The sequence below is a fragment of the Manis javanica genome, chromosome 2, assembly GCF_040802235.1.
Source record: "Manis javanica isolate MJ-LG chromosome 2, MJ_LKY, whole genome shotgun sequence".
In the NCBI taxonomy this organism is placed as follows: Eukaryota; Metazoa; Chordata; class Mammalia; order Pholidota; family Manidae; genus Manis; species Manis javanica.
The window spans coordinates 52400000-52414668 of NC_133157.1; the positions used below are offsets into that span (position 1 = coordinate 52400000).

Here is a 14669-nt window from a genome sequence, read left to right on the forward strand (position 1 = left end):
TATTGCCTCATATCTTAAAGAGGGATGATAACAAAAACCTCATAGAAAGCTAGACAAAAGACATGAAGGATAACTCACTAAAAGAACACTAAAATGGATATTAAACATATGAAAATATATATTCAACTTCACTCATAAGAAAATGCAAATTGGGAAAAACTTTTAAGTTTGACAATACACTTTGTTGACAAAATAGGAGAGAAACAGTCACCCTCATACACTTTTAGTGAGGGTGCAAAATGGCACACCCTTATAGAGAGGAATTTGGCAATACCTAAGTGGACCTCGTGGATGTTGTATTCTGATCCAATAATCCCACTGCAAGGAAATTTACTCTGAAGATGCATCTCAACAATGTGAAAAAAAATGTTTCCACAAGGTTACTCTTTGCAGGCATTATTCATAATTGCAAAATCCTGGAAATAACCGAAATCCCCCAATATAGAACATTTTTTACTGAATAGACTGTGGAACTTTCATATTGAGAAGAACTATGCAATAGTAAGAAAGAAGGAAAAGTAGCTTCACAAACCAAAATGAAGTAATTTCCTGTGAGAAAAGCAAAGGGCAAAGGAGTATATAAAGTATGTTACCCTTTGTGTAGGAAACAAAGGTAACAGGAAATATACATTGCAAAAAGGATAAATCAGAAACTAATGAGACTGGTTACCTACAGGAGATGGACGGGAACAGGGTAAAAAGTATAGGAAATCAGTGGCTCTTCTCTGAGTACATTCTTTTGTGTAGTTTTGACTTTTGGTATCAGGCTAATGTTTTTTCACCCCCACCCCCCCATTTAAATCAACAAGGATGTAGGAGGAATAACCCTAAAACAGACTACAAATGGAAGTCAGTAACCTAATTTTTAAATGAATAATATTACCATTCTGAGTGGTGAAAAAGAACTAAGCAAGTAAACTTGAACATAGTATTTAGGCTATTGTCAGTCAAAAGACAGTCTTGAACTATATTAAGTTCATTTTTCATAATGTACTGGTTTAGCAATTTTAAAATTACTTTTTGTGTATGGTAAGACTGAGTGAGTAAATGTTTGCTTATGCTGGCAGCCAGACTTCTCACGAGAAAAGAGACACAAATGTGGGACAGGGAGGTCTGGGAAGGACACTGTGGAGTCTGGTGTTGGCTTGCAATCTCCATTCCACATCAGTAAGGTTATCTATCCACCTCTACACGCATGTGTGTTGTCTTAGTCTGTTAGGCTGCTATAACAAATTACTATAGACTGGGTGGTTTGTAAACAACAGAAATTTATTCCTCATAGTTCCAGAGGCTGGAAAGTTCAAGATCAAGGTACTGGCAGATTCAGCATCTGGTGAAGGCCACTTCCTCATAGATGACTATCTTCTCACTGTAATCTCACTTAGCGGAAGGGACAAGGGAATTCTGTAGAATCTCTTTTATAAAAGCACTACTCCCATTCATGAGCACCCTGCTATCACGATCTAAGCAACTCTCAAAGGCCCATCTCCTAATACCATCACTTGGAGCTTTAGGTTTCAATACAAGAATTTAGGGGGTAAAACACACATGTGTGTGTTTGTATGTGTACACTTACTTATATGTGTGTATATATACTCACTTATACTATTTACATATACATACACATGTAAGTCGTGTATGTTTATATGTACGTAGATACATGTATGAGTGCGTGCGCACACACACACACACACACACACACATGCATTTCCTAACCTCCCATTGAAAAAACTTAGAAACTAAATTCAAAACCAAACATGAGACCCAAAAACAAAAAAACAAGATTTGGTTCTCAAATATCATACCACATTAAGAATAGCTTGTGTTGCTTGAATTAATGATTGACTTCAGGGCCAAGGAAGAGAAAAATCAAGATGTACTTAGATCATCTTCTTGTCTGAAAGTAAGGATGTACTTAAAAAATAATGGGAACCTGTATTGGTTAGCATTCTCCAGAGAAACATAACTAATAGGATTTAGCATTAATGTGTTGTAATACACTGAGGATGCAATATCAGAAATATAGTATTCTTGCCAAAATTGAGGGGAAATCTATAAAACGCATGGCCCATCTACCTACCCTAAAAATGTCAATGTCATAAAAAGGAAAGCTGAGGAACTGTTTCAGATTAAAGAGAGCTAGAGACGTAACATCTGAATGCAATGAGTCATCTTGGATTAGATCTGGATCTGAAAAAAAGATTGCTAGGTAGGACATCATTGGGAAGCATAGTATGTAAAATATTATTGTATAAGCATGAAATTTCCTGATTTGGTCATTACACTGTAGTTGTATAACAGAATGCCCTTGTTCTAAGGAAACACGCAGTGAAGGCCTTAGGAGCAAAGGGGCATGACGTCTGCAGCTCACCCAAGTTGTTCATAATATGCATGAGTGTATGTGAAGAGAGACAGAGGGATAGAAACAAAAGCATGAGAAAGAGAAAGCAAATGAAGCAAAATGTTAATTGGTAAATCAAAGTGAAGAGTATAAAAGAATTCTTGTAGTATTTTTCCAAGTTTTCTACCAGTAAGTTATTTCAAAATAGTTTTTAATAAAAGCAGTTATAATATTGTTATAAGGACTCAATTAAATAATCCATAAAAAGACTATTTAAAAAAGCGCAAGGCCTGGCATGAAGAGAAAAAACTCAATGAATTTTTAGATATTATTAAACTAATATACATATAATATCATCATATTAAAATTTGAACAGTATATTGATAATTACTAGCAAAGTAATAATATGAACATGATATATAAACCATTTGATAACAATATTAGATTGATATTTGATCCATATCAATATTTACTATATTGATAATAGCATTGATATATTAATATTAGTTACTGATATTAACAGTAATGTCAATATATTAATATTGCAGTCAATAATTTTACTAAAACAATGTTACATAATAATTATATTGTGTCTTGCATTTTTCACTTAAATTATATCATAAGTAATTTGATTTTTAATGATGTGTGGTATTTTATTGTTTGTATATATCACAATTTAAATTTTTTCTAATTTGAGTGTTTTTCTTATTTTTCTTTTTTATTCTTTTATAAATAATACCTTGTTGACAAATTTTTTTATTAAGGTATCATTGATATACAATCTTATGCTCAGGTTTCACATGAGCAACATTGTGGTTACTAGATTCCCTCCTATTATCAAGTCCCCACCACATACCCCATTACAGTCACTGTCCATCAGCATAGTAAGATGCTGTAGAGTCACTACTTGTCTTCTCTGTGTGATACTGCTTTCCCTGTGCACCCCCTATATTATGAGTGCTAATCATAATACTTCTTAATCCCCTTATCCCTCCCGTTCTACCCACCCTCCCCAACACCTTTCCCTTTGATAACTGCTAGTCCATTCTTGGGTCCTGTGAGTCTGCTGCTGTTTTGTTCCTTCAGTTTTCCTTTGTTCTTATACTCCACATATGAGTGAAATCATTTGGTATTTGTCTTTCTCTGCCTGACTTATTTCAGTGAACATAATACCTTCTAACTCCATCCATGTTGTTGCAAATGGTAGGATTTGTTTTCTTTGTATGGCTGAATAATATTTCATTGTGTATATATGTGTACCACCTCTTCTTTATCCATTCATCTACTGGAGGACACTTAGGTTGCTTCCATATCTTGGCTATTCTAAATAGTGATGCGATAAATATAGGTGTGCATATGTTTTCTTGAAATTGAGCTCCTGCATTTGTAGGGTAAATTCCTAGGAGTGCAATTCCTGGGTCAAATGGTATTTCTATTTTTAGTTTTTAGGGAACCTCCATACTGCTTTCCATAATGGTTGAACTAATTTACATTCCCACCAGCAGTGTAGGAGGGATCCCCTTTTTCTACATCCTCACCAGCATTTGCTGTTGCTTGTCTTTTCAATGCTAGCCATCCTAACTGGTGTGAGGTGATATCTCATTGTGGTTTTATTTGCATTTCCCTGTAGCAATGTGGAACACCTTTTCATGTGCCTGTTGGTCATCTGAATTTCTTCTTTGGAGAAGTGTCTTTTCAGCTTTGTTTATAAATTTATGAATAATTTATAAAAATTACAAATTTCTGTTCCTTTTCCTGATTATATAGAACAGGGTCCTTGATGGCGGTATTGCTATGTCAAGGGGACTTTTAGAAACTCTTTAGTTAGCTGAAAGTGGCTTTCCAGAAAGATTTTCCCCATTTTTTTCTTATACTAGCAGGGTATCAATATTGCATATTATCAACTATTTTACTCTTTAGAAGAAGCTTATTTTCAGGGATCAAACTGTTTCTGGATGGTAGAATTTTGTTAATTTTTAGAAGTTCCTACTTTGTACTTTAGTCTATTGCTTGGCATTTTTCTAATAAGAATTACAAAGAAAAGCAATGAAACAACTCTTAAAAAAATTATGAAGATGAGTCTGCCCAAGGTAATAAGGGAACCAATGTTGGGTGTGGTTTCCATACCCGTGGAAAGTCATGCTGTCACCCAGCGAAAGTAGTTTTATTGGGAAAGTAAACTTGAGATAGATTTCTCATGAGGGCACCCGGTTTTTGGTATCAGATAGACCTGGGTTCAAGTCTTAGCTCTTTCATCTGGTAGCCTCTGAACTTGGGCAAGTAGTGGACCTTTCTAAGCCTTTGTTTTCTACTGGCAAAATGAGAATAGAAGCACCTTCCTCATAGTGTCATTGAGAGGTTTAAATGAGGTAATCAGAAAAAAGTGCTTGGTAACTGACTAAGTCCTTAAAAAATATTAGTTTAAAAAACTCATCATGCAATTAGCAATGTTTTCAGCTGCAATCTTATAATAAAATAGCAAGTGCTGTATCATACACAGTATCCCCTAAATCTAAGTCAAGAGAATATTGCCAAAGTACAACCCACAGAAAATAAATTATTGGGAGGTTAAAGTTGTCTAGGATTAGAATCCATGATTCCAGTGACTATAGTTTAGTAATGAACAGAGCCAAGGGCTTTGCATGCCAGATGACTGCATCCTAAATGCCTAATAACTTTCCTGCCCTTGCCCAGCAGACCACCAAAGAACAGCTTACTGCTAATCAGATGCTAAGCTAAGACTTAGAGAAGACAACTTTATTTGGTTTGATTTTAAAGTTACAAAACCAAGTGTCTTTGTTTTTGCATATAAAAATGCTGTAAACCAGTATTTAGATAACTTAGGAATCAAACATGTTTGAAAAAATGTGGCCATTTCAAATTCCTTTACATCAGTTTTGCTATTGAGGGTAGATTGTAAAGATACATGATATATCCCACCACCAACAATCCTCTTAACCGGGCCAGCAGTTTACTTTTGCTTCTTTTTTTAAATTTTTATGAAGTGTTGTTTATTTACAATATTATATTTGTTTCAAGTATACAACATAGTAATTTGACAGTTACCTACATTATTAATCCTCTCCCCAACTAGTATAGTTACTATCTGTCAACATAGAAAGATGTTTCAAAATTGCTGACTATATTTTCCATGCTGTACTTTCATCCCTGTGACTAACTTATATCATGATTGAGACTTTGTGCCTCTTTATCCCCTTCACCGATTTCAACCACCTATTCCTACCCCTCCCTGCATGGTAACCACAAGTCACTTCTCAGCATCATGACTCTTTTGCTGTTTTGTTCATTTGTGTTTTTTTTTTTTAGATTACACTTATAAGTGAAACCATATGGTATTTGTCTTTCTGCATCTGGCTTATTTCACTTAGCATAATACCCTCTAAGTCTACTGTGTTGTTGCAAAGGGCAGATTTCTTTCTTTCTTATGGCTGAATATATTCCATTGTATATGTATACCACATCTTCTTTCCATTCACCTATTAATGGACACTTTGGTTGCTTCCATAATGCTGCAATAAACATAGGAGTGCATATATCTTTTTGAATAAGGGATTTTGTTTTCCTCGATTAAATTCCTAGAAGTGGAATTACTGGGTCGAATGGTATTTCTATTTTTAGTTTTTTGAGGAACCCCCTACTGCTTTCCATAGTGGCTGTATCAGTTTACATTCCCACCAGCAGTGTAGGAGGGTTCCCTTTTCTCCACATCCTCCTCAACACTTGTTATTTCTTGTCTTTTGGATAGTGGCCATTCTGACTGGTGTGCAGTGATATCTCATTGTGGTTTTAATTAGCACTTCCCTGATGATTAATGATGTGGAGCATCTTTTCATATGCCTTTTGGTCATTGTTGGAAAAATGTCTATTCATGTCCTCTGTCCATTTTTTAATTGGGCTTTGTCTTGGTGTTGAGTCATATGAGCTCTTTATACATTTTGAATGTTATCCTCTTATTGGATTATCATTTATTAATTTATTCCCCCATATTGTAAGTTGCTTTTTTTGTTTTGTTGATGGTTTCTTTGGCTGTACAGAGCTTTTTAGTTTGATGTAGTCCCACTTGTTTATTTTTCCAGTGGTCTATTTTTAAGTGGCTGTAAAAGAAATACATTTCCTCCGGCTCTAGGATAGCATTGTAAAACCAGGTCATTAGTTGTAAAAGTGCTGTTAAGTTAAGGTTTAAAGGAATGAATGTTGAAAAATTAAGTTTCTTTTCCTATTTATCTCTCCAGGAAGCAGTCATCATAAAATGCATTCCCTGCCTCTTGATAGTTAACAGATGCTTCTCTACTCTCACAAAACAGAGTCCAAGAAGCCTTAGCCTCTGGGGCAGAATCTGCCATACATATCTGAAGATATTTACTTTGCCAGGACTTATGTTACTTATTGAAATTAAGTCTAATCTTAAAATAAATAATCTAATTAATATTTGGGTACACTAGTGAATAATTTGAAAGTATGCTACAAATTTCTAATACAGAGTGACAAGACAATGTGCCAAAAATATGCATTGATTCATGGGCATAGAAATAGAACTTGGTTTGAAGAAGGAAGACAACCCTCTTTGGATGGCACCCCTTTTCTAAATTCCCATTTCAGTTGGAATAGAGGACCATTAATTTACATTGATGATGAATTTTTGATGTCAAGATAAACTGAGTGATGCCTGAAAACACCAAGGTGAAGGGTCTTTCTTTGCAGGAGCCTGTGGAATGAGACAGGGAATTTTGTCCGTTACTCTGGTGGAATTGTTCTCTGCCCTCCCTAACTGTCCAGGAAGGCTGGTCGGTGGCAGGAGGTAGGGGAGTGTGCAAAGCACTTTGGTCACATTTTCACAGCATGCTTTACATTTGAATTCTCTGATGATCAAATGGCCCAACCTGTGATTATAGTGGCTGGCCCTTTGAGAAAGAGATTTATGATTGTTTTTGCTGAAGCTAAGCTGTTGCTGAAGTGCTGTGACTTGCTTAGGAGAAAGTACAAGTTGGTTTTATCTGCCATTCCCTTGAAATCTAAGGGCACCTCATTCAGAGATTAGGGATTTCTCATCTTTCTCTTGTTTTGTTATTGATGAGTATAGTCTTCCATCATTCTGTGATAAAAACATCTCTGAAACACCAAAATTTGGCAAATTCGTGATCTTCCATTTTAATCATGATGGGGTGACTTGTCAAATTTAAGAAGATAGTTTCCAAAGAGAAATTCTTACCTCACTTTCCATTCTACCCCTCAACTAATTCTATAGTTTTAATCATAATATCAAAATGGTGAATATCTGAATTTTTCAATACAAAAGTTTGAAATTTGTATTCCAAATATTTTACATTTATTTGGAGATGGCAAGAAAAGCCCAAAAAAGTTCAAGGCATTGACATATTTTAAAAGTGATTGATTATTCATTTATTAATACTAAAATTCATTCATATTTAGGAATATTTGAAGACTCCCTAACAACCATGCTGTTTACCTATGTTAAACTGAAGTTATATTTCAATTTGTGTTGCTATGAATATAAAAATTACAGAACTTGTCTTCATGATTTGAATTTCTCATGTAGCTACCCCCAAACTGAAGCTAAGGTCTTTGTGTGCTTAACACTGGACCACCTTACTCAGCAAAAAGAATTAAGGTTTTACATTTTTATGCCATTTTTAATGGGTTCCTTAAATTGGAAGTTGGCATGCCATTAATCTCACAAAGAAATGGAAGTGTCAAGAATCACTTAATAATCAGTTTAAGAAATTAATCAAATTGTAGGGACTAATCCATCAAATTGTGCAGAGCTTTAGAGAATGAAACTGTTAGTAAATTACAAAAACAACCATTCAACATGTGAGCTTAGGAAATGTTTGTAAAATCTGTCTTTTTAAAATTTAAAAATCTCACTTGGTTCTGAAAAAGTATTTAACTGCTCTCAGGTTGCTGTGTTAAGGATAGCTTCCTCTCTTTTGGGATATATAAGCTTACCTCTTAGTCTGTCTCAGAAGATATATTTGCTTCTAACCCAAATTAGAACATGATTACTTTTGGTAAAATGCAAAGACAAAATGGATATCTGACTTTTTTACTCTTGAAGGATAAAGATACTTCCAGAAAATTAGTTTCTCTTAAGATACATTCAGGTTTGGTCAAAGTAGAGAAAAGATGACCTTGACTTTTTTGAGGGAAAAAATATCAGGAAATTAACATTAAGAACCATGGACTTATAAAATATTCAGATATTAAAATTAAAATGTTATTTTAATTTTAAGCTAAAATACTACTTTGAGAATATCTAGATACAGTTGCTTCATTCTGCTACATGGAAAGTATATCAGATAGGGTGTCGTGTCGCAAACATCTACATTCTAGTCCCAGTCCTGCCAGTTGGATCTGTGGCCATTGACCAATCATTCAGCCTCTCCAGGTCAACTTCCTCACCTGCAAAATTGAAAGAACAATGCCTTTTCTGTTTACTTCAGAGTTGTGAGGATTAAATTAAATCATGGATGTAACTATGGAGTCGTAAACTACGACACTCTCTGTAAACAGAAAGAAATATATGCTCAGTATTTTTGTGGGGAGAACGTTTAAGTCCTGCACTTTTTATTTCAATCCTTGGTTTCTATTAGCCCTTTTCTTTGTTTCCATTTTGCTAATATAATCATGGCTAAAGCCAGACACGGATGCAGGACTTGTTACATATGAAAGCTGAACATGTTTGCAAGCCATTTGCTTAGATTGGTAGTGCTTAAACCATGGTCTCAGGGTTGCTTTACACTCTCAAAAAACTGTTGAAGATGCCAAAGAGCTTTTGTTTATTATCTATATTCAGTGTATTAGCAATTCAAACTGAGAAATATTAAAATACTTATTTCAAAGGAAACAGTACATTTGTTACATGTTAACATAGATGTTGGTGAAAAATAACATAATTTGAAAACAAAAAGTAACTGAAAACGTGGTGGTGTTTTGTATTTTTGAAATCTCTTCAATGTCTGACTTAATGGAAAACAGCTGGATTTTCACATCTGTTTCTGCATTCATCCTCTTTGAATATCACGTGCCACATAGTCTCTGGAAAACTACATTTTATACTCATGAGACTGAATGAATAAGGAAAAGAAAATCTTAGTATTATTTTATTTCATTTTTTTTCATTTCTTGGTTGTCTGTATGACTTTATTAATAACACCAATTTCACTTGGGTAGTTCTTGAAGAGCTAATGGGTATACACATAAACCAGCTCCCATAATCCTCACCAACAGCTATTTTTACTCCAGCATCTTAGAACTGAAGCTCAAGAGCTGGAATGACCTTCCCACAAGCAAACACGTGGCAAAAGGCAAAGCAGAGCACCCCCTCGGCACTACAGGGACAGAAAAATGGAAGGGACCAGAGGAAAGCAGTGGGAGAAAGCAGAGGAAAAGAAGGGGAGAGGAGAAGAGAGAATGAGAGAGGTGGGGAGATTGAGAGCAAAAGGTAAGAGGTGCCCTTGATTGAAAATGGGGGGCAGGGCTGGTGATCCTAAGGAAGTGCTAAGCCTCCAGCACACCCAGCGTGAGGGGCATGGAGCCAGACTGAGTGTGAGCCCCCAGATGCCCAGACCTGGGTGTGAATAACAATTCTAGCACTCAATAGCTGAATTGGAAAATCTTGATATTATTATAAAACTAATTTTGGGTTCATGGAGTCCATGAAACAGCTTGGGGGACCCCTGGGTATTCTTGAGTACTTTGAGGGCTCCTGGCTTAGAAGATGCTGATAATATGCCTTGCATCCTGTGTCGTGTTGAGGGTACGTTCTATCAGAATGATATCTGAATCTGATGTAGTAATCATAGAAATCTTTCTAGGCTGTTGTTTAAAGACCTGATAAGTTAATGATAATCTCCTGTGGACTTACCAGTTATTCTTTTTTTAAACTGAAATATAATTGAAATATAACTTGGTGTAAGTTTAAGGTGTACAATGTATTGATTTGATACTCATATATTGTGAAATAATTACCACAGTAGTGTTAATTAACAATTTTTCTTGAGCTAAACATACGAATTTGTTTTCAGGGGAACTGAATTTCCTTGACTTCACTTATACATGAAAGTATTAAAATACCTTTTGATAGTCAGAAAAGTATGAGGACTCCGATTTACTTCTCTACTGGTTTGTTTGTATAATTGGTAACTAGATTACAAACTTATTTCTTCAAACAATTTAAGAGGAACAAATTACTTTGACACAAATGTAAGATAGCATTATTATTGAAGATTTTTCCAGGAAGGTAAGAGCTACTTGATGGGAAAACTGCAAATAGAACTCAATCTTCTGATTCCTTATTTAGTGATTTTTGTCACAACTCATTCTTAACTCGATTAACATTTACTAGAAGCAAGGAAATGACTTAACCTTCAGACCAATCAAGCTGCTTGTTGTATGCTCTCCTAGTAAGTGCACTTCACCTTCATAATACGTACCACATTCTAATTTCTAATTCAATGTCTTCCACCCACCAGATGGTAAGCTTCATGAAGGCAGGTTTCACATCTTCCTTGTTCATTGCTATATTCCTGAAACATAGCAGATGCTAAACAAGTATTTCTTGAATGAATGACATTGTAATGAATCCACACAATTAGAGTCAGGCTGGGTTTGACTGGCTTTGGGAGTTATTTATAATCTACTTCAAAATGCTGTAGCTAAAATATATACTACTTCATGACACAGCAATTTCAGATCTAAAATATGTCCAAGAGAAATAAGCCCATAGGTCCACCCAAACCATTTTTTTATAATGTCCATCAACAGAGAAATAGGTAAATTGTTGAATATTCATATAATAGTATATTCCACAATAATAAAAAAAGACAGAACCTATTGGTATGTGAAAAGTTCTGTGGATGAATCTCACAGAACTTATGTTGAGTGAAGGATGCCAGACACAAGATAACATATACTGTATGATCCCATGTATACAAAGTTCAAGGACAGACAAAACTTATCTATGGTGATTGAGGCCAGAATAGTGGCCACCTCTGGGTAGGGGAGGAGGGTGTTGACTGAGTAGGGAAATGAGAGGAACTTTTGGGGTGCTGATACTGTTCTACGTCTTGATCTGGGTGGTAGTTACATGAGTATATATGAATGTGTAAATTCATTGGTTCTATGCTTAAGATTAATATACCTTATGTATTTTACTATTTACATATTACAGCTCAAAATATGGTTTAAAACTATCCTAAAGCTAGTACTTTTTCTAGAAAACGTTTTGAATCTGCAATGTGGAGAACAATTTACTCTTGTCAAATTTTTCAAAAGTGTTATATTTTCTACATAAACAATATGATCAATAATGCTAGTTAACATTTATGACATGTTTCTGACATTGCACTCATGAAATGGTTGCTTTACATACATACATTAGCTAATTTAATGACATTTCATTAATGCTTCAGAGGTTACAGAGGACTTTTTTGAGCATACTGTTCCATTCAAAATTCATGTCAACTCCTGGAGGTGTCTAAAGGGACAATCCTCATTTTATGCATCAGATTTTTGAAATTCTGAAAGATAAGGACACTTCTCCAAGGTCACACAACTTGCAAATGCCAAAGCTTTCCTGCTGCCCATGACTCCACATATGGCTAAGCTACTGTGTTGTTCTTTTGTAGATCTATTTTAGAGCACTAAACTGGTGAATTCAGAATATTTATCCTCTTGCAGGTTTTTCAATTGTGAACAAATGACGTTTTGTGTCAAAGACAGCCCTGAATGTGAGAGTCCATAGCAGGAGTTAGAGCTGGGCTAACAGTATATTTTCCAGCAGATGGAAAAGTAAGGACCCCCTGACACACTGAGGACTACTTACAACCACCCTAGATGGAAATGCTAAGATTGGTAGGCTGCTCCTGGCTTGCCCTCTTAAAGGGGATTAGAAGTCCTGGAAGATACTGCAAAGGTTCAAGCTGTGTAATGTAGAACCCTGGCTTGGATTCAGAGGACCTGAATACATGTTTCAACTCCATCATTAATTCTGGGAACTGGGTACATCTCTGGGTTTTGAATTTCCTTTCTATAAAGCCAATTCATCTGTGTTATTCCATGTTCTGTGTCTACAAGCCTCAGAGGTAGCCTCTTGCTACAGAAGTATAGCTAAAAGTCATTGTTTATCCTATCTGTAGGATAGACAGAATAATATAAAAATTACAGTGTTTATAATGGTCAAACAAGTTCACATCTATGAAATAGCTTTGGAAATGGGAAAGCCTCCAAAACATTGTATTATGTATACTGTTTACAGTATTCAATTGCAGTAATTAATGTGTATCTGAGCTCAGCCAGGTTGGAATAGATTCAACCATTCACATCCTTCTTCTCTTCATGTACTAAGCTAAAAGTAATGCCCACTGGATGCTGCAGTCTGTGCATTTAACACCCTAAGTAAGGGCCACTATAAGGACCCAGGGTTGTAATACATTTGCTGTTTCATTAATGATGGTAAAGGGTCAATTCCAGAGAGGTCACTATTCAAGAATATGAAAACACTTGACAAATAGCCCCTTGCTTCTAAAGTGTCTTTGCAGAAGTTAAGCAAGATAACAGATCAATGGAAAAGCGTGGCCTGGATGGGTAATAAATTCTTACTCCATTCACTAGGGCAAAGAGCATTGATATTGCTGAAATACTGCTGGTCAGGTTTTCATGAAAAGAGTGCCTCACAGAATAAATTTTGGTTTTGAATTTTTTCCGGGATGGAGTTTCTGGGATCCATTCAGGTCTTGTTGATCACTGGTAATCATAATTGTGACAGATCTAGGTGCCATTTGTAACATTTGGAGATGATAAAGTAATCTAGAGTGTATTTTAGGTCCAAACAGCTGCCAGTGATATAAAATTAAATGTCTCACTGGATTCAAGTCCAAGAATTCTGAAAAGACTTACACTCCCATTCTTGAGATATAAATGATAAAATGATCCCCCTTATTTTTCATCCATGATTGGTAACATGTCCCAGGCAGCCAGTGCTGCCATCAACAACACTTAATGGTGAAATGCTCTGGAGGGACCACAATAAGGGAAACAGAAGGCGTCAGGAAATTCTCCATCATTTTTTTTTAGTGATAGCACTTGTCAGAGAAGGAAATTAGAGGATAGAATTTATCACTGACTGTTAAAACCCAAGAGAACAAGATACAACTACTCTGAAGATAGTGGAGTTGATAAGTTTACTGTAAGAAACAGCAGGGTGCACAGTTGGAGACTGAGACTGACCGTGAGAGTGACAGCACATCTATCAGCGCTGAGAGAGAGGAACCAACCATCTTGCTGGGTCATCAACGATGCATGCACAAGGGTGGGTGATGGCAGCCAGCCATACTGAGTGTTTGTCCTATGTCATCAGAGATTGGGGGAGGTTCCTGAGGACCTGCTCTATCACACCCAAATCACAAGAAGCCAAAGAGACATGGACAGCTTTCTGTTTAGAGTGATTTACCAAATGTAAATTCAGCCATTTACTTCAACCCTCCAGTGGCTCTCCAGTGACTACAGGGCAAAGTCCAAGCTGCTTGGCAAGGCACAAAAGGCTTTCCAAACCCTAGGCTTTGCTTGCCTATCTCACTTCACCTCCCATTACCCACAGCCTCAGATTTTAAGCTCCAGTGACACCCAACTTCTCATAGATTTCTGCTTAGAGCAAACTGCTCTCATCTCAAAGCCATTGGTCTTGCAGAGGCTTCTCGTTAAAATGACCTTTTGGCTTTTCCCTCTTTCTATATCTGCCCTTCCCTATTCATTTTTTGGGGGGTAGTCCTGGCATTTTAGGTCCTCTGAAATGGCTTTTCTGAATGTTCTTCCGCATCTTGGTTCAGAGCACATAGTACCTTGATTCTCCCATAGTATCTTGCATACTACTATCATTTTTTCTGCCATCTTATTATTATTTTAACATTTCTAGTTCCTTTTTTAGACTCAAAGCTTCTTGAAAGTAGGGATTATATTTGGGGGAGATAATTCTCCATGAGTGTCTTGTGTATCTACCTATGTTGTGAGCAAAGTTACTGAGTGCCTTTATTCTGTATTACCCTTTCAAGGATGTGTGAGCAAATAGCCTTGGAAGATACACACAGTGTCTCTGTCCAGAGCAGAGGGCAGATTTATTTACTGCCCAGTTTAATAAAGATAATGACTTCTTCCAGGATGAAGGGCAGGCAGGCTTACTGCCCATAAAAAAAATGCAGATTCCACATACTCAAGTGTCCTCTTTTAAAATGCACACCACTGCAAAAGCAGGTATCATCTGACCCTCTTTATAACTGTCTTGGGAGCTGAG

General features: G+C 36.1%; 1 protein-coding gene across 1 annotated transcript in view; it reads left to right on the plus strand.

Annotated features, from left to right (window-relative positions):
- Positions 1 to 9407: 9407 nt before the first annotated feature.
- The window catches only part of FREM1 (FRAS1 related extracellular matrix 1), a 156291-nt gene continuing 151029 nt past the window's right edge, over positions 9408 to 14669 (plus strand). The window contains exon 1 of the mRNA XM_073228485.1: positions 9408 to 9824. The gene's annotated coding sequence lies outside the window, so the exon portion shown is untranslated. The remainder of the gene's footprint in view (positions 9825 to 14669) is intronic.